This window comes from Neodiprion pinetum, chromosome 1, assembly GCF_021155775.2.
Source record: "Neodiprion pinetum isolate iyNeoPine1 chromosome 1, iyNeoPine1.2, whole genome shotgun sequence".
In the NCBI taxonomy this organism is placed as follows: Eukaryota; Metazoa; Arthropoda; class Insecta; order Hymenoptera; family Diprionidae; genus Neodiprion; species Neodiprion pinetum.
In genome coordinates, this window is record NC_060232.1 from 18,824,254 (window position 1) to 18,846,039 (window position 21,786).

General features: G+C 39.0%; 1 protein-coding gene and 1 long non-coding RNA gene across 3 annotated transcripts in view; one reads left to right on the top strand and one right to left on the bottom strand.

Moving 5' to 3' along the window:
- Positions 1 to 21,786, bottom strand: part of LOC138190738 (two pore potassium channel protein sup-9-like) — a 1,051,447-nt gene that overhangs the window by 506,815 nt on the left and 522,846 nt on the right. The gene's annotated exons all lie outside the window — the stretch shown is intronic.
- LOC138191258 (uncharacterized) lies at positions 11,388 to 12,010 on the top strand. The gene is made up of 3 exons (XR_011177645.1): positions 11,388 to 11,444; positions 11,568 to 11,706; positions 11,771 to 12,010. It is a non-coding gene; the product is annotated as an uncharacterized lncRNA (long non-coding RNA).

Genomic DNA, 21,786 nt, shown 5'->3' on the forward strand with positions numbered 1-21,786 from the left:
GGGCAAATGGATGGAGGGAAATCCTCGGGCGCGCTTGTCCGAGGACCAGTACGGGTTTCGGGAAGGGCGATCCACGAACGATGCTCTACTAAGGGTGCGACGATTCGTGGAAAACGCCACGGAAAATGGGGGCTACGCGGTGGCTGTGTTTCTCGACATCGCCAACGCATTCAATAGTATGCCATGGCCATCCATAAGGGACGCACTTAAAGACAAAGCGGCTCCGGAGTATCTTCGACGGGTCCTGGATTCCTACCTGTGGGACAGGCACGTGGAATATACAAACGGAGATGGAGAGCTGAGGAGTCTGGCAGTGACGGCTGGGGTCCCACAGGGCTCGGTTCTCGGCCACCTGCTATGGAACTTGACCTTCGACGAGGTTCTGCGGGGGGAGGGGGTTGCAGACTGTGTTATTGTCTGCTACGCGGACGACACGCTGGTGTTGAGTTCCGTTGGGGATCCATCCACAGCGGTAGCACTGGCAAATGCGATGGTAGCCAGGGTAGTCCGGCGAATTTCGGGCCTAGGCCTCACGGTTGCGGCGAGCAAGACGGAAGCTGTCTTATTCCGGCGCGTGAAAAGGGGGGAAGCACCAAACATCCCAGACGTCAGAGTTGGCGCGGAGAGGGTGCTACTGTCGGGGTCCATGAAGTACCTGGGGGTGCGACTGGATCCCGGCCTGACGTTCAAAGCGCACTTCGCGTCCATGGAGACTAGGCTAGGGGGTGTCACGAGGACACTAGCGAGGCTGATGCCAAACCTGAGGGAGCCATCCGAACCCAGGCGTAGGCTTTATGCTCAAACTCTATTCGCGGTGATAATGTACGGCGCTCCGGTGTGGGGGGGATGTGGCGAGGTCCTCAAAGTACATCCAGCAGGTAATTACGAGGTGCCAGAGAGGGATATGCGCAAGAGTGGTTGCGGCACATCGCATGGCCTCCTTCGTGGCCGTTTCGATGCTGGCCAGGACCCTACCACTATATCTAGTGGCTGATGCGTACGAGCGCACATTCCATAGAGTGCGCGAACCACGGTCGACCAGGACGTGGTCCCAGAGCATGGTCAAAGCGATTAGAGAGGAGGAACTGCGCGTAGCCCGCGAGCAATGGAAGGTGGACCTCGGAAGTGCGGGGCTCCCCAGCGAGAGGTTGAGGTTAGTTATCCTAGCAAACTGGACGAGATGGTTCGACAGGGCACACGGAAGCATGACCTTCCGTGTGACCCAGGTCCTGACAGGCCACAGGTACTTCGCAGATTTTCTATATAGAATAGGGAAGACGGAGAGGCCGACCTGCTGGTACTGCCGGCTGGAGGAAGACACGGCGAGCCACACGGTGGAGGCGTGCCCCGCGTGGAAAGACAAGAGGGATGCCCTAAAGCGCGTCGTAGGGGAGGATCTGACACCGCCTGGCCTGATCAGGGCTATGGTAGGGTCTAGAGAGGGATGGGTGGCGGTGGCTAGCTTCGCGGAGCGGGTCATGACGGCCAAGGAACAGCGGGAGCGGTTACGACAGCGAACGCGGCGCAGCGTGCACCGCGCGACCCGCTTGAGCGGGAGAAATGGGGGTGGTTCGCGTGTAAGCGCGGGCATGACGTAGGCTCAGACCTACACGGGCAGGGGTCCAAACGGATTTGCGGGACGGGACACCAGTCGACCTCAGCCCGGTCCTTTGGGTCGTGGCCGTGGTTCGGGGGCGGAGGGGAGAGGAGGGGTGCAGGGCAACTTGGAATCTGGTGCCAGGATAGGTGAGACGCTAGGCGATAGGGTGACGATAGGGTCATTCCGGCCATGCCCCCTCTTCTTCTTCTTCTTCTTCTGCCTCTCTCTCTTCGGCCCCCCACCCGGGGACGGCGGATGTGACGGTCGCGCCGGATCCATCTTCCCCCGGATCCGCAAGGGCAGGGTGCTCATTATCGCGAACATCGAGCACCAAGTGGGGGTCTCCATTCGCTTGGCAGCTCCGTTAAGCGGAGCTCTCGTCGCAGCGGCAACAGAAGACGTCCCACCAGCGGGCAGGGTCGTCCTTCGCGAGAGGACGCTGAGCATAGGATGTGGTGGGAGGGAGCCGGGAGGCGCAACTCCCGGATAGGCGTTAAAGTAAGGTCCGCGCGTAACCGCGAAGGTGCCGGGGGGATCCCTGAGGTTATGCCTCGCGCGGTTCCGGGGAGTCCCCCCTACTTGTACCAGAGTGGCCGCTGGTTTTTTAGTGGGTGCGAGTCCCACACTACCCTGAAGCTTCTTGCGCGAAGCTCCAGGGTGTGCATAAGGCATTTTTACCAGCGTTATCAAAAAAAAAAAAGAAAAAAAAGAAAAAAACAACGAGATCTTGTGCAACACTCCGATTATCCGTAATTCTCCAAGAAACCATCATTTCGCGCAATTGGATCAACTGTTCCCAATTCAGTCCAGTAAATGTACCAATTTTCTCTTTAGAGATAGAAAAATCGCCGATTTTATCGTGTAGTTCTCGATCCGAAGTTGCACTACAATCAAAGCTTTGAATAATTCAGTTATATCTGCATCCGTTACAGAGCTTGAATGAGAAACTATTCTCAAACGTTCTATTTCATCTGCATAAAATCGTTTCTTCATTTAATGTTTCTGACAACATCGATTACCCTTTGGGATGAATATTTGTTTTCCGACAAAAACTTATTGACGCACTTCAAACGGCACGACAATGAGTCCAGAACTGTATCGACACACAAAACAATAACTTTGTGTAGAAAATACTCTTCAAAACGTAACTAGTTTGCTCTATAACTTCTGTTTTTGCTGGTCCCGCTGGTGGTTGATAAGGTGGATCGTTCTTAGCTTGTTGTGATAATGGTTCTTAAGATGAAATCGACTCTTGACGTTCGGGCTGAGGAGCTGTTGCCACGTCTTGTGCCTTTTCAAGTTTTTGTTTTTTTGCCTTTGCGAAATGAACGGTGCCACCGCAATTACGAAATAGAATATCACCAACTACAACTGTCTCAGCTAAACAATCTGAAAGAGTATTGACTTCATCGTTCGTATTGACAATTTGTTTTGATCCGACCATCTTTTTTTTGATATACCACAGTTAACGAAATTTTTACCAACGTTTGTAGTAGACATAGTGACTGCTGTCTAGAAAAAAATACGAGTTCATCAATAATTTCAAAATGGAATTTCTGATTCAGAAGTAATTGAAGACCCTGTTTTATAAAATATCTTGTTACTCTACACTACGCTCTTGAATTTAACATAATAATTATGAATGGCAAAAATAATTAGAAATATACACGATACATTAACAAGTTCAATGTTTACATATTCAAATTCTCTTACTATTCCAGCGCATCTGCTGAATTTCTTCAGATACAAATAAAACGTTTGCAAACGAATAAGATAAAGAGAAAAACCACCCCGCAACTTTAACAACAATCCGACGCGAAAGTGACGTATAGAATGCTCGGACACTACAAATCTAGGCGGTTACACGATACGATTGACGAATGTTAGTCACCAGCACGGTTGTATACCGGCTATGCAGGTTAGAGAGGAGGAGAGCGCACTCCATATCAAGTCTTACATACAGGTCTTGAAACTCATCGAAATTTGCGTGGTAGGGGGAATAGGCTTACGCTGCATTTTTTATTTTTCGGCGCTACCGCTAGTTCGCACTGTCGTAAGGTAATGTTCGCAAACACAACCTCTAAATTTCACAAATTTTCCAAATGTACGTAAAAATTGTGAAAATCGCATAAATCGTAATAAGACAATAAATGGTGTGCGACAACGAACTATGTGTTTGACATGTTCAATTCGCTTACCTGTTCCAGAAATTCTTTGGCACCATACCACAATCAGCCGGATGTAACGACCACCCGAGCTGCCCTACGTTCTTGCAACTTCACAAATTGCTGTCTGTATACAGCGTCATAAAACCTCCAATCTATAGAAATTGCACCGTTTCCGAAGCCTTATCGCCAACCACTGTGATATCGATCGGTAAATTGAAGGCTTCCTACGGAGAAAAGGGTGAGAGCAAGAGTGCTAAGCATCTTAGAGTTCCGGATGAAACTGGACTCAATATTGCAACAGGACGATTGGAAGGCGGACGACATTATTGATTATAATCTTCACCACAATTATACCCTTTCTCCTATTCTCGATTGCATGGTCTACTATGTCACGGGTGGTATATCATTATCAAGCATTTGCGATTAATTGCTTCTCACTAACAAAAACGGTGCAGGTGTGTAATATACTAACAAAGCTTTGCTTACTGTTCTCGCTATCCATTGCTTCGTTCGTTGTGTTATTTTTTACGTTGGATACACATTGCTCTGGGTCGTTGCTTTTTTTGCTTTGAAAAAATACCCTAACAAGAGAATGTTGTACATTATTACAGGATTTCTCTGCAAACAGATCTTGAAAAAATATAAATCTTGCACGTCCTGTGAAAAAGTAGTGGGATTGGATTCCACTTGCCCATATTCTGTGTCTCAATTGGTGGTGGAAATGAAATTCGCGGTAGCTTAATCCATGCAAATTTCCATTTTTTCAAACCTATACGCCACATTGAAGCATCGTTTGCAAAGCATGCATCCAGCAAACGTGTCTTCGCACTGACTATCGAGGAAGTTGTAGACACATACATATTTACGTTTCCTTGCGCTCAGCACGCTGTTACGTCCGTGAGTAGAGTTACTCCTGAGCGGTAAAAGTAAACTGGTTGGCTTCGCTTTTAAGTTCCAGGACAACCGGAAATCAGGATGAGGATCGAATAACGTAGGGTTTGTTTGAGATATTACTAATATATTTATTTCGAGGAAGTTCAGATGACGGTAAAAACGAAGTGTGTTGTATGAAGCTATGTAAGAAGTCTAGATGTGACGTTGTTGAGAGTTAGAATAGGAGTGTTCCTCGAGACGTGAAACGTACGGGTGCAGAAAAGGTGTGACAATGCTAGGAGTAGGGAATGGAATTTGATGAGTAAGCGTGATAGTGAATAGCGTGAGACTACGTAGAGATAAGAGGACAGGACAAAGACCATGAGATTAATGTAAGAACTGTGGGAGAGTTAGCGAGTAGGAAAAATAGAAAGAAGTGGTATGCTGGACGTAACAACGCTTCCGACATTTTGTCGTATGCAATAGTGTATTATATTAGGCTAAAGATGAGGCAGAACGCGCATCAAGAAAACCTAAAAATGAAGTAACAATTCGTTATTAAGAACAAATTATCCAAATTGACAATTAACTAACTATCAACTTGTGGAAATATGAGTGATTTAGTATGCTAGTGTATGTAGTTTAGTTTAGTATGCTGTGTAGTATACGCGTACACAGCGCTTCCCAGCAAAGCGAGGTGTGTAAACAGGAGAAAAAAGTGAAGGTTAGAGAACAACACACGAGATGTGAAGAGAAGAGGCAAGACACAGTAAATCTTTATCAGGCGTGATGCGAATCCGTGTGAATCTTTAATATCTTAAGTTTAATGATAATAATAATAATAAAGTGAATACTTTGTGTAATAATAAAATGAAGTGTGTTGGACATTTATTTCATCCATCCTGGCCACAATATTTAACACAACTTAATTAATAACTAGTCTCTTTATATCGACTCAAAATTGCTAACCAAGCCCAACTCCAAATTCCTACATTCGCAGTGCGAAGTATTCGAGGAGTGCAGATAGTACATTTTTAAAGGAGTATATTCTTAATACATTCAGGTATGTTATGGAGCTGGGATACCAAGCAAGATAAAAAAAAATGTAAGTAACAATTGTTGCTGCAACTGAGCTTTGGTTTAAACATAAAACGCTTGAATAAAAAAAAATATTTATTGGATAATCTTCGTTGATATTAGCATTAACGATGATCCTTCAACAACTTGTTTTTTTTTTCAAGAATCCGGGGGACCTAGAGGGGAAAAAATGTTTTCAAGTATATCAATTATTACCCACCTAGAGAATTTTATATATAATATAATTTGATGGAGAATCTTTGCCCTGCAATTTTTCAAGGGAATGTGAAACTCCTGTTTTCGCCAAATTTAATCCTACGTGAGCGAGTCAAAAAAAAAAAAAAAGTTGGTGTTTCTCGCTCATGTGGGACGCAATTTAGCGGTAGTGGGGGTTTCGCACACTCTCAAAAGCCTGGGGTACCTGAAAAAGAAAAAAAAATAGTTAATCACACGATCATTATTGTCATTGTTGAAACTTATATCTGACGAAGTTGGTATATCGGAAGAAAAAAATGTATAATCAATTATGATACTTGCCGTATTTTCGAATAAACATAAGATATTTGAAAAAAAAGTGGGTATCGAACCAAAAAAGAGGTGACCCTCAGCCTCGCGCGTATATCCACTTGGCCAACCACCAAGTCATGAAAAATGTTAAGAAAAACGTTTATGGGCTATTCCGCGTCAACCGGATCAGTCATCTCTCAGATATTTTTTTAATTTGGCATGTGGATTGTGTAAGGGGAGTTAGATTTTTGTGCCAAAGCGCGAATCTCATAATGCAAAATTCGATTTTTTATTAACAATAACAAATTAGACTCCCATTTTTTTCAAAAATTCATAACTTCGGCAACAAATTAGATACAATTTTTTTTTTTTTTTCAAATTACGCGGAAAGCTCCATAGAATTTAAAAAAAAATACGAAATGGTAAAAAAAAGTTGTTATCAATTGTTTATTTAACAATTAATTTTTCAAAGATTTTTAAAACAGTGACCGACACGATCAAAAAATTTTTTTAAAATTCTGACATGTTCCTTGAACTGTACTACAACCTGTGAATTAATTCCAGAGGGGTGTTTTTCTTCGTTTTCGAGTAAAAAATCATTAAAGGTGTCGATGCGCATGAAATTGCGGCGCGTCGAGTCTCTACGTAATGGCGGGCGGCCGGTTGCCGTCCACCGCTACCCCGCGGCGGCGTCGCGGCGTTATTTTAGAGTCATTTTCACGATGTAGGACATGATTGAAAAATCTGAAAAAAATACTGTACCTTCACAAGGCCTGCTCAAAGCGATAAGTGAAGTTTCAAGAATGTGTTTTTCACCGTTTTTTTATTACAGAGATTCAAAATAACAGTTACGCACCATGAGAGTGCACATAAATGATAATAATTACATAACTTGCTACTTATTTTAGTACTTATAATCACCCCCGAAGATATGTGGAAGCTGCGAAATGAACGCACTTACAATTATATATTTCATACAAATAAATCGCTTATTCTATGTATACAATCTATTAATCTTTGATCAAACTGGGCATTAAACTTAGAAATGTGAGCAAAGGTTTTCGTCATAACTTACATGGCTATCTTAGCGCATAGATTTACGGGTAAATGACTCATCAGAGGAAGAGTAAACCCTACATTCTACAGTTTTTATAGATAGAGGTAAAAATGAATGGAATCGTCGAGTGCCTTCAACCGTTATTGCTTGGTTCAATCGCGGCTTCAATAATTTTTCATGTTCTTCGTGTTCGCTGTTGCTGCAGAAGTCAAATGCGATATTTTTTAATGCACTCACACTCCATTCGAATAATTGCCTTGGAGTCAAAATAAGATTTTCATTGGGCCGCTGTAGGCTTGCACGTGCAGCAAATCTTTTCACAGTTCCACCAATGCCATCACATGGACTTTTTCCATGTGACGTTGCAAAGAAATGCCATTCAGCCTCGACATTGAAGTCGTCAAAATGATGAGTCAAATTAATGAAGTTGCTTTTATTTTTATATTGTGCACTAGCACCGTCAGTAAAATAAATCATTTTCTTGATAACTTCACTACCGAAGAACTCAAAAAGCTTACCGATTAGTTTCTTCTGAAACAGATGGACCGCGACTGTATTATGTTGTAGATTTTCTGATATGATAACGAAGCTTTTATGCTTTAAGTCCTCATTTTCAACATAATACACAACAAAAGGATGGATGGTAGCTTGATTGTTATTCCAGTGGAAGCTTTGAATTTCATCTTGAACAACAAATGCATAGTTTTCAGCAAAGTCACCCAAAACTAAGAACTCCCCTGGTTGTAGACGATGTTTTCTGTCTTTCAAATATGCACTTTGCTGTTTAGCAATGAAATCATGTTTCTTGAGGGCTATCGTCTGTTCCTTTAGCGTCTCGAGGAACGTTTCCGTTTCTTGCGTGATCGTTTCTAAAACAGATCGATCCGTATGAGTCCACCGTTTGTAGCTAATACTTTCTACGAAATTATCGTCGAATAAACTTTCCATTTCGTGTGTAACCATATCAAAACTTGGACAACTACTACAATCACCGAGATAGCACAAAGGATTTGGAGAGTCACACGATATCTGTTTTATCAAATCGTGGTACGTTCTTTTGAATGTCTGACAAATTGAGCTAACCGCCACCAACATAAGTTTCACATTCTGGTGAATTTTGCAAACACAAACTGTATGTGTTCCTGTTGGTCCAGCTAAAATACACTGCTTTGGGCGGAGTTCCGCGAATTTTGTAAATCCAATTTTATCATTCGGATGCTGTTGCTTGAACGCGGCGTAAGCTTCCTTCAGATCACACAAAACAAGTCGTTTTTGGACTTGATGTTTTGAACCATCCACATCGCGAAGAGTGACAAAATCTTTCTGACCAGGCATGATCCGACTTATTTCATCAGAACAGTAAAATTCCACTACATGAGAGACAACATCATCACAAAGAGTGCGAGATGGTCTTGGATCTGGGGAGGATCCAAATCCACGCTCACTTTGCAATATTTTAGCTTTACGAGCCATTCTATATGAACAATCAAATTGTAACTCCAATTCTCTGATGGACCAACTACGAGGAGTCATTGTGAGATATTTAATTTTGTCCGCGACACACTTCGCGTTGATAAACAATTCTTTCACATCACACAACAATTCTTGCCCGATATCATTCTCAAGAAACATTTCCACACTGCTCTGTTCACTAATTGGTAAAGGTGAAACAAGATCGTCACCACTCGCATAATTATGATTCATATCACTTACCTCGTTTTTATCAGATGGAGTAATTGTGTTGCATTTGTACAATTTTATTCGACAATCCATGCACACATATTCTCCTAGGTCCGGAAACTTTTTCCGTAATGCTGGTGTCACTGGCTTTACCAAATTTCGCACCCAATTATGGCCAACTCTTTGGAAAGGATTACAGCACCGTTTCACATCTGTTGTAGACATTGCTTTCAGAAATGAATTACTTGTGTGAAGAATGAGACGATGTATTGCACTGATCGCTACACTGGTATTCGATTGAATGTTATGCATTTTGAAATGCTCGAAATTTATACTCGTTCAGAATAGTGCTTCACCCACCCAACAACTCTTCTGATTGGTTGAATTCCACCAATGGGGCTAACATAATGAAGGTGCATTTCAATGTACCTGACTTTAGCCAAATGACCCCTTCGCGGAATCGAGGTGGTGACCCGGACTACCTGGATAATGAAGGATTTAGGTGACGCATGCACAGGTGGACGTATTCCATATCCTGGAATATAGTGCTTCACCCACCCAACGACTCTTCTAATTGCTTGAATTCCACCAATGGGGCTAACATAATGCAGGTGCAATTCAATGTACCTGACTTTAGCCAAATGACCCCTTCGCGGAATCGAGGTGGTGACCCTACCTGGACTACCTGGATAGTGAAGGATTTAGGTGACGCATGCACAGGTGCAGGTATTCCATATCCTGGAACAACACTTGACCTGTGTTCGTAATTCATGTTTGAATCATAATGCGTCATAACAAATTTCGAATCTCTGTAATAAAAAAACGGTGAAAAACACATTCTTGAAACTTCACTTATCGCTTTGAGCAGGCCTTGTGAAGGTACAGTATTTTTTTCAGATTTTTCAATCATGTCCTACATCGTGAAAATGACTCTAAAATAACGCCGCGACGCCGCCGCGGGGTAGCGGTGGACGGCAACCGGCCGCCCGCCATTACGTAGAGACTCGACGCGCCGCAATTTCATGCGCATCGACACCTTTAATGATTTTTTACTCGAAAACGAAGAAAAACACCCCTCTGGAATTAATTCACAGGTTGTAGTACAGTTCAAGGAACATGTCAGAATTTTAAAAAAATTTTTTGATCGTGTCGGTCACTGTTTTAAAAATCTTTGAAAAATTAATTGTTAAATAAACAATTGATAACAACTTTTTTTTACCATTTCGTATTTTTTTTTAAATTCTATGGAGCTTTCCGCGTAATTTGAAAAAAAAAAAAAAATTGTATCTAATTTGTTGCCGAAGTTATGAATTTTTGAAAAAAATGGGAGTCTAATTTGTTATTGTTAATAAAAAATCGAATTTTGCATTATGAGATTCGCGCTTTGGCACAAAAATCTAACTCCCCTTACACAATCCACATGCCAAATTAAAAAAATATCTGAGAGATGACTGATCCGGTTGACGCGGAATAGCCCTTATGTTAATTTGTTAAGCTTACATTTGTAGCTTGCCGGTTTCGATTGTACATGGTTATTGGTTATATGAAACGTATATAATTTTTGAACTACTGGTAAATTCGAAAAATTAACGACGGAGCCAGGAATCGAACCTGGTATCTAGCGATGCTTTACCGGAGCCTTACTCCACTAGACCACCTAGCCGCCCTTATGGTTATTGGTTATATGCTTTTAAGAATAACGTGTGCCATTACCATTTTCTATCAAATATGCTTTAACCTTCTGGGTTGTTTCATCAAAATCTTATTCAAACTCATTTGAACTGATAATACGGTTGTACAGAGATGATAGACCTGTTTCAACTACCGCTCCGACTCTAGCGGCCCCTGGGAATTAAGTGCTATTTCTTGAGCGTTCAGCCCCTACCACTAGAGTTTCTAAACCTTTATGTAAGACCGTGCCCCGTGTTATAGCAAATCAGCTGATTCGAAGTACTTATCCCATGAAGACTAGAGTAAAGGAGTCCGAACGCATATGGTGGAATCGTCGAAAAGTGGTTCGTGTAAGTGATGAAAGATCTTGTCGTTCGGGATGTATTCGCAAGCGATACCGGCGCCTGTTTACGAATAGGATACGCTGACGGAGCCCTCGGTGGTAGCACCGCCAGGCGGTTATAATCCGTGGATCGTTCATCACTTTCACCGACCATTTGGCTAGCATTGCGTTCGGACTGCTTATCTCTAGTCTCCATGACTCATCCGTACGGTGGCGGTAATCTATACGCCTCTTGGATATCATGGAGAAACGACGGCAACGCTATCTGTCGGTTAACGGCGGCAACTCGAGGACGTTGTTTTCACACCAGTAAACATATGATTCACATATAAATCACGGCACGTTTTAAATTATTGTTTTATTTAGTGCAATACGAAATTAAAAGTGATATTATGAGCCACACTATCATCGAATGTGAATTTCAGAATATCCATGCAGAATTTTTTCGCGGATAATCTGTGTCGAAAGGTAAGTGAATGCACGAAACATATGAGATATTCTTTCAAATTCATTGCAATTTTTACTACGTATATATTTTTAGGATTATCGTATTACTAACAATACGATGATCAATTAATTAAACATTCATAGGGTATAAACTATTCCAAAGCCATCGTATGTTCAGGAGGTCGTCGAAATTCATGATGAAGCTAGTGGAGAACGAATCGTCCGTGGGAAAGTAATACCACAGACGAGAGTACATAATCCGCCGTACAAAGTGAAATTAGAGGTATGTATTAATTATGAGATGAGAGAGAATAGTTCAATAATAATGTAAAAAAATATATTTTCAGGAACTTTGTATCTATACATGCAAAACAGAAATGGAAAATGGAGATGTATCTCCTTATCAAAAAGATATAAATAATAAAGCAATAAGTATATTGGTCATTGAAATTAAATTTAGAAAACTACATTTTTTATTTCGGTTTATAACAACATTAACAAATGACAGATTTTCTTTCATTATTAAGAATGGGTATAGAATGTGAAACTAATAATATATTATTGGTGGAGACTATTTCACCTTTAAGAATAAGCATGAAATTTTGAACTAATAATATTTATAGATGAAAAACAATGAAATAAAAAATAACTTGCACGTGATTCTCTAAAAATGTTGATGCGGGATTTTAAATTAAACATGATTAAAATTTAGCATATCTGCTTCGATTTTTATTTATGCTGGTTTTAGTACGTATATATTACTTAAAAACATCTTACATCGTTAACACAGTAATGAATATTGAGTACTGTATGTTTTGATTTGCAGCTTCTGTTTGTGTGTGTATGTTTGTGTACATTTTTGTGTGTATTTTCTCGATCCTTATGTTCTCTCCGAGTGTTCTTATTCGGCTGCCACGGCTTGTTATCTGGTGTACTATAAAAATAAAACATAACAGAAAATCTGACGTTTGTATATTTTCAATACGTTAATTCCTTGTATCAAATTGTTATAATATTACTTACATTCTTCTGACAGCTTTTATCCACTCATTTCTCTTATTAATTTCCCAATTTCGTCTCGGAAACGAATAAAAAGTTAACTCTGCATTTTTTGATTGGGTACTTTTGCAATCCACAACACAACAGTACCTCGTACCACACATTTATTGTTTATTTCAGAGAGCACTTTTTAATTGAATTAATACATAAACCGCACAGCTGACCATACTCGCACGTCCACGTGTTGTCTGAATCTGCCACCGAGCCGCGCCACTAGAGTTATCCAAAAGGCCTACAGTGTACCCAGCAGGGTAGCTGCTATACTCCTGCTATGCTGCACGCGAGCTTACCGGGTACACTATGCTCTTTTCGAGCTTACGCTATAGCGGACAAATTCACCTCTGTGGCCGACTCAGTGCACAATAAAACAAGTTTCAGCGTCTTGGTAGTATAAAATAAAGTTAGACATGGCATTCAGAATATTAAGTAAGCTACCAGGAAAGACCTGGAGGCTTGATTACAGTAAAAAATCCAAAAAATGTGGTTTTTATTTTTTTTTTTCGAGTTCGTTCTACCATTTTTAAAAGTCTGAAAAAATGCAGACGTATTTTTAGAGAAAAAATACCTAAAGCATTTTTTTCATGGCGATGAGTAGGGCTGCGTTTTTAAAATATCGGGTTTTAAAATTTTCAAAAGGCTATAAATATTTGAATTTTGCGCCAAATTTTATTTCAATAAAATCAATTCGTAGGGCTCGAAAAACCCCTACAATTTGAGATAAAAAAAATTGTTTTTGTAGCATAAAAGTTGACTGAGATATCGTCAAAATACTGAAAATCACTGAAGTAGGCCTTGTAAGCCTCCATAAGGGCTTAGGGGTCTGAAACTACAGAAATTGGCATTTTTTTTATGCCGAATAGAATGTTTATAATCACTTTTCCACGTGACATTAAGGCCGATTTGACTATCTTATCCGGCTAGACCCTTTAAAATCTAAAACCACTTGCATCGTTATGCCATAATTGGGATGTTCTGTAACGAGTGGGAAAATTTGTTTATAAAAAGAATTCCAAATACGAAAGAATTGCTTATTCGATAGTTACGAAATCGCTCATAGACACGGAATCAATTAATTTTTGAAATCATGTAGTCACACGGCGGCTTACTGTAACTCAAAGCCATGGACCGTAACTGGCATCACACGATGCAACCAAGAAAAGATAAATACGATTAACTGTTGAAGATAAGAGGCAATACGGATTACTTTATTAACCAAAGGTAATATAGAACATGGTCGATAATATCGATAGAAGCACGGACGAGAAAAATCTAGAGTAGAATCGGAAAGAAAGGAGGTACAAGAACTTTTACGCGAACTAGTGGCAAGTATCCAAAGCAATTGGGATGATGTAATTAACGTAAACATACGTGATTTACTTTTTAATAATTATAAATAAAATATATCTAATTTTTTTTTAATAATGCCAGCTTCGAGAAAAAATTGTGGTATTCTTGGATGTATTAATACATCACGTCGAGAACGTGGATTCGGTGTGGAAGTGAAATTTTATAAATTTCCAGAGAGCGTGTTAGGAGCCTCATGGAAAATAGTAAAACGTAAACAGTGGATGAATGCAATGAAAAATTACGTGTGAGTAATATTAATTAAAATTTAAAAGAATGAACTGTAACATTCAGTAAAATTATTACATTTAAATGCGGCGTATATAAAAATTGATCATTTTGTTGATGAAATTTCCAATATTTGTGGCATTTATCTTATAATTATGACTGAACTTTTTAATTCTTTTCTTTGATTTTAGAGAAAATCCAAAAACTGGGTACCAAATAAATATACGAGGATTTGTAGTACCCGTTTTGTAAATAATGAAAAATCAGAGCATCCGTTACATTCGTCTTATGTTCCTTCGATTTTTCCTGGACGTGAAAATATAAATAGAAACATTCAATCCTTAGAACGTTTCAAACGAGTCAGAAATCGTGAAACAAACACAGTCCACATCGATAAATGTATTGTGAGTGAAAAAATAGGAATAACATAAACATTCAAAATACGATAGATACAGTAATGGAGCCAGGTGATGAAGAACATGCAAGTAGTGTTGAAGAACATTAGATTGATATTCATGTTGAAACTGTTACAGTGAAGCCTGTGCAACGGAGCATAAGTTGTCAAACAGAGATAGTCACAGACAGAGCTTATGAAGATTTGACATATTTTTTTTGTAATCTCAACTATCATAACGATTTAAGCACGGCATCAGTACAGATAAATATTCCAATAAAAAATCACAAAATAAAATTTGTGAAGCTAAAATACCAATCGTAAAAAATGTTCAAGATTCCAGTTGTGATCCAACAAATATAGATCTTAGTAAATCTTGTCAAGGTTTTCATGGACTCTGTTCAAATACTACCGACGAGGCAATGAGCAGTTTAACGGGTGTAACATCAGCAATTTTTTCATGGCTTTTAACTATGTTGTTAGACTGTAAAGCCTCAAAAGTAGACAAAAAAACAAGTTTTCTGATAACATTGGTCAAATAAAAGACGGGTTTATCATTTACTGCATTTGGCAGTATTTTTCAATATTCATCGAACTTCTGCACATAGGATATTCGTGAAACACATACAGCAGTTAAATACTTTGCTACAGAGTTTTATTGTTTGGCCATCAAAATCAACAATACGTGCAGCTCTACCGGAATCTTTTAAGCGGCAAATACCCATACACGCGTGTGATAATTGATTGTACTGAAGTTTACACTGAAGTACCACTAGAAGGTAATAAAAAAGTATTAATGTATTCTGAATATAAACATCATCATACCGTCAATTTTATGGTGGGTTGTGCGCCAGATGGATTTATAACTTATGTCTCCAAATGTTATGGTGACCGTGCTGGTGATTGCTTTATTACAAACGATTGTGGTTTGGTTGATTTAATTGAGCCCGGTGACGTTGCTCTTGATGACAAAGGATTTCCCTAGATTAAAAGTCAAGTCGAAAATAAAAATGCTATTTTTATCATGCCTCCTTTTGGCCGCAAAGATCAATTTACCCCTGAAAAAGTTGACGAAACATACAACATTGCTTCTGTGAGGATACACATAGAACGAGTATATCAACGAATTAAGGACTTTAGAATTCTATCAAAAGTACCTAATTCATCATTTCCTGATATTGATGAAATTGTTTTTGTTATTTATGCTTTGGTAAATGTGCAGAAGCCATTGTTGAATTAACTGAATTAAATTTCTAATTGTATCAAATAAAAATGGATTAATTGTTTACAAAAAACAAAGGTGTTATTTTCTCAAATAATTTCACATTTGATGATTATAATTTCTCTGTTTTATAATAACTCTGACATAAGGTAAGTACAGGCTCATAAATGATGAATATGTGTATATTTTATTATTTGCTAGTAATATTAAATATCGCCAACGAAGATAACATTTCTAAAACTTTTCGTAATTAATTCATACAAAAAATAATTTCTTACGATTTCTTTATAATTAAGATAATAATAAAAATAATTTTAGGTAACTTTAAAATCTCATAAGTCTTATAAATAACAACCACTATATAATTTTTTCAATATTGCCAAATTTGTGCTCATCTTTGATAATTAATCTGTTAAGTTATAATTAACTATTCTTAAGATCAGTTTAGTATCACATTTGGTCGATGGCAAAATTATTCTTAGGTCATTTTACAATTTATATCTAAAAACTAATCTACTAATGATAATCATAAATGTATTGTTACTCAGTAGAGTATTTGGAGTATAATTTTTGTATGTATTGGGTAAAATAAAACTGCTCAAGATGAGGTATTAAGTTAATCAACAATTGATTGTCACGTTGAATGGTAACACGCTACCTTTTGCCGAGTACACGTACAAATCACAAAAATTTATATTAGTTACATACATTTGAAGCTGGACCTGAATGTTAATTGAATGCGTTGTACTCAAATGTAGTCCATTCTCATCGACTTTTAGGTATGGAACATTTAACTGGCTTGAATCAGCATCCCAAACAGGAATATCGCGACAAGTATATGTATGGACATTTAATTTCTATAAGTCGCTTTTGCCATACTTCATTCCCATAAACGAGGATTGCATCCGGAGAATAGCTTAGCCACGGTTGTTGCAGACCAATTATTACACCAACCCTAACAATCTCCCACTTTGGATCAACTAACTGTTTATACTCTTTTAGTGCTAAATCCTCATTGTTTTTCCGTATGTCATCGCTGCATTTTTAGTTATTTTTGGGTATAACATATTTGTCACAACTTTTTCACCATTAAAACGTCAACCTTTCAACCTATATCCATTACTAGCAGTTATTCACAGTGCTCGTTGTGCAAACCATTCGCTGCTATTGGATTGTTGAATAGTTAAAATACTTAAATTTAATGCTGTACTAGCATCACAACATATCTTTTTATGATGGATTCTGTACATTTCCTTGGTAACCATAACTTCCTGACTAAATATTACATTCAAATTTCGCAATGTGAATATATCATTTACTACTTTTTTTACCTTCTTCTCGAGGACTTCTTGAGTCTTAGTTTGTATCATTTGTGAGATTGATCCTGCTGGTGTTATTACAATATGTTCTTTCTCTTCAAGCTCCAAGACTTTTTGAAGCGGTGTATTTTTCAAAGAGTCAGGCACACTTGCTACTGTAAGTTTGATAGGTTTCAACTTAGTCATTTCAGCAGACAAAACTAGGGGCGAAAGAGTTTAGACATCCTTTCACCTTTGTCGTGCCCTAGTAATTGCTTTTGAGTAGGCTTACCCCATTGCTGAGAATGACTCGTTTTCGATGACGATGTTTCGGGAGAATTAACGTAATGAATTAACGCACATATATGCTTACACTTGCCCCCAAGACCAGTTTTACAGGTGCAAACAGCGTTACTAACGTGTCAGTTTGTATCAACCTGACAATAATAATTCTACAATTATTTTTATAAATAAATAAAAAAATTTCCTAGTTTTCTAATTTAAATGTAATAAATATTTTTTTATTTTACTTTTATACCTACAGAAATTGTCACATCATAACCATTTGATACACTTGTCTGTGGCACAACTTTACCGGTTATGACAGTTCTAATGTTATTCTTTTTTCAACAACACCGTACACGTGCTTTGCTTTGAATAATTTTTTGCCTTTCTCATCGTTATGGCCATGAATAATATTATTAACTACAGGTTTAAATCCATATTTGATTATTTTTTCCATTGTTATAAGCTTTTTTAATGTTATTAAATGTTTGTTTTGATCCCACTATGTTCACCAATGAAACACCAGAGAGCGCTCACTTCGACAGTAGTGCTGCCTCTATGTTTCACGCACGATCCCTAATGTTAAAATGTATCAGTAACCGTTTTGCGATATTTCGAACGGTCCTACTATATCTAGTGCTACCTTGTCGAAAAGGTCTGCAGATGTGTCTGTTATTATTATAGGTTGTTTTGTTTTAATTCGCGTCAGTTTTTGTTTTCTTTGGCAACTGACACATTTTTTCGTAAAATCTTCTACTTGCTTTTTCATTTTATCCCAAAATTATCTTCGTCGAATTCTATTGTACGTTTTCGTAATACCTTTATGTCCTGCAATCGGTGATTCATGACTTTCTTGTATTATTCTCAATCTAATATCCGGAGGTGGAATGATTATTTTATCTTTGTAAATTGTTATAACAATCTGTGTTTCCGAATACCTCTCTGATAATTTTTTTTATTTTAATCCATCCGAGATCGTTTATACCGCTTCTACCTTGTGAAGCTTCCAGCATTCATTTTTAAATGTTCCATATTTTCTGTTAAGTTGGTAAATGCATCGAAAAAGTTATCTTCCATTGGCGGATCTTGTTCATTTTTGTGAGTAATTAGTGCGATGATTCTTTTTTTTTGGGGTTCCTAATATTATTACGTGCCCTGTTTGATATTCTTTTGTGGGCTTAATATTCATCAAGTATCCTTTTTCGGTCAATGATTTACCTATTTCGGCTAATGCTGTTCCGTCGGCGGATATAAAACGCAAAAAATTGTCTTTTCTCATTTATAAATTAGCTCTCGTCTCTATAAGGTTGGTAGGTTTTTCTTTTAGCAATTACACAGACACTTGCGAGTCATCAGATATCGTAATATTTGATTCGTTGTTTTGATTCCTTATTTCTATTGAATTGTGTATTGAATTTTGCGAATCATTGAGTTCTAAAATTGCATTCAAATCAGGTGATGCGTTTAAAGGATTTATTAGTGTTAAATTTTGATGATTTTGACTTTTTGTATGTCCATCATTATTTATCGGTTTGTCATTAACTGTCTCAGTCGTAGGAATTGGATTTTTTACTGTCGGTAATATTTTTACCGATTTTTCTCTAGTTTTCTAGATGTTTGTTTCATTTTTTGCGGTTTCTGGTTTTGAAGATTTTTCATCGCGAATTTTGATATTTCTGCTATCTGTGTACCTAACCAGTGGTTTACAATGTCTTGACAATCGACGGGGTTCCGGCGTATCGTTTTTTTTTCAACTTACTGTTTCTCTGATTTCAGAGAAAATAGGAAGTTATTGTAATCACCTCGAAAATGAAAAGTTGAGTTCTCACTAGATCTCCACGTTTTGAGGTCCGGAGAATCACCTCCAATCATTTTCAAATGGACGTCTGTGTATGTGTATGTATGTACGTGCGTGATCAATTTTTTATCCGACGATATCTTGAGAACGAGTAATTACATTTTAATGAACTTGGTCTTAATCGACGGACCTCTTTCAGACTTGGACCTGATTTGATTTTGGCTGTGACTGAATAAGTGGTTTTTAAATAAATAAAAAACCAAATTCACAAAAATAAAATAAAAATGGTGTTATCTTCACAACGGATGAACGGATTTGCATGAAAATTGGTATCCGAAGGTGTTTGGGGTCGCTGATCACATGTCTGAAGTCACATTTGCAAAACAACAACAAAAACAAGTAGAGCCTCGGTTTCATGCGGCCTTGAGACGAGTAGTGCGCAAGAAGCGAGTTTGGCTTCTTGTATCGAAATATACTAGTTTGGAGCACGAATGATGGGAAGTTCAAAGGTTTGCTCACAGTCAGCCTACTATTTTTCGCGAATTTGTCTTCTCACCATGTTGGTTGACTTCCAGGTCAATTTCATTTGAAGTAAAGTCTGTTGATTTCGCGACGGGTACTTGAAATGTATTATCGACGTTCATAATTCCTGAGGCGACTCTTTTTCAGATACAGATTTTTGTAAGGGGTGTACTTCGGCTCGAACTTCTATTGTATCAGATTGGTCTGATTCCGTTGCTAAAGTAGATTCTGGACGTAAAAACTAATTTCTCGCCGGTGCGCCGCCGGGCCACCAAACAGACGGCGTTCTCAATATCACCCGACTCGGAGCTTCGACGCTACCGCAAGCTGCCTTAAATCTAAACTTAACAACGTAAAAAGAAATAAATCTTATTTTCTAATTATTTCAACTAAACAACACCCAGAGAGCTCAACCTGATGTAAAACTCAACTAAACAGATTCCTAAACGGAACATAATTCAGACGCAACTAAAACTCCATAACACGAACTTTTCGTCTCAACCGCTACTCAACGAAACCGCAATCTCAACTATACGCAACCTTAACTCAACTCAATTGAACACTATCTTGAATAAACGGAAACTTTACTAAGCGCAAGCGCAGCTAAACGTAACCTCAACTAAACGCAATCTCGAGTTAACTCAACTGAACTAAACACTATCTTAACTGAACGGGAAATAAACTAAGCGCAAGCGCAACTACACGTAACCTCAACTAAACGCTATCGCAACGCATCTGAAATCAAACCTTCTCGATCTCTTCGAAAACGATATGTGCTAGTTCGAGCACTACATTCCGGCAATTTGCGACCGACTCGAGAGGCGGCACAAAAAAAAAAAAAACTCGATTACACGCAACTCAGGCTACGAACACCAAGCAAAAGAATTGGCAAAAGAATTTCGAGTACTTTTCTACAACACAAATCCAAAATGGCTATCTGTTATTCGGCAAGCCTGTTCACAATCATTCTCGAAATTCAATCGCGAGGATATAAGCAGCGTTTACCGTTCTACATCCACGCAACACCTTCTCCATCCCTCTCGCGATTTTTAGGCGACTCCATTACTTCGCGAAACTCCCAAAACGTCACTATCTAGCACGACCGCCAGAACTAGAGCGGTTTCAAAAACCTAAGACCTGCCACAACACGTATCTCGATACGCTATACCTGACGTGACGTCATACCCACAAGAATACGCAATAATCGATCCGTCATCGATTTCGTAGATTACGCAACTCGGCGCGCACCTCCGGTAGCATCGCGGCGCAGAACTTAACGCTGAATCGCAATTTCGTCCTCCGCGCAGCTCCATGATGCCTTGGTGGTGAGCGTGGCGCTCCCTCGTCGCTATTCGATCCGTCGCAAATTCGATGGTCAATTGTTGGCCGGCCGAAAGGGGAGAGGCTGCGGCGCGCTGGCCGCCAGCAGGAATCGCGTTCGCCTTGGATTCTCACGATGCGGGGATCTTCGTTGGCTCCCCCTCCGCAGCCACGGCATCCTTCCTTCGTAATAGGCGCTAATCCGCCACTCCACAATTTCCTCGAATTCATTGCCGACTTCCTATCTGATATTGTAGCTCAAAAAACGAAAAAAACAAAAAACCTAAAATACCTTTCGCTATTCGCTAAAGTGTCCCCTCTCGTAGCTTCGGATGCGTGACTCTGGTTCTGGCGCTCTTTTACAAATACTTCGCGAGTCAATCTCAGAAACCCCTTAATCTTGGTTCCGCCCTGGGTTCAGGGAGCCACTTGTAACGGGCATCAAAAATGCCACGTTTTAATATGTACATGCAGTCCATGTATGATATTAATATATCTGATTTCAAAAAAAAGGTATAGCCGGGTTAATATGGGAAATCTGCCCCCGCGGCTTTTTTGACTCGCACTTGGAGGATTGATTTAGTGTCGAATAAAAATAATTCGCCTAAATTTTTAGCACTTTAACCCAAACGGTTTTCGAGATTTTTAAAAAAACCTGTTTTTTAGATTTTATTTTTATTTTTATAGTAAAATTCAAAATTATCAATTATGATTTTGTTCTTAATTCTTAGAAGTCTAAGACATGAAAAAAAATGTGATCATCATTCTTAAACGAGAAACCAATTTTTAGCGAAGAAAAAAAAATTAAATGTTTTTTTTTTTGCCTTTTTGAAAGGTGTCACTCACTGAATTTTGTCAGAAAATGTCTTTTATACTCCTCCATACTCAGGAAT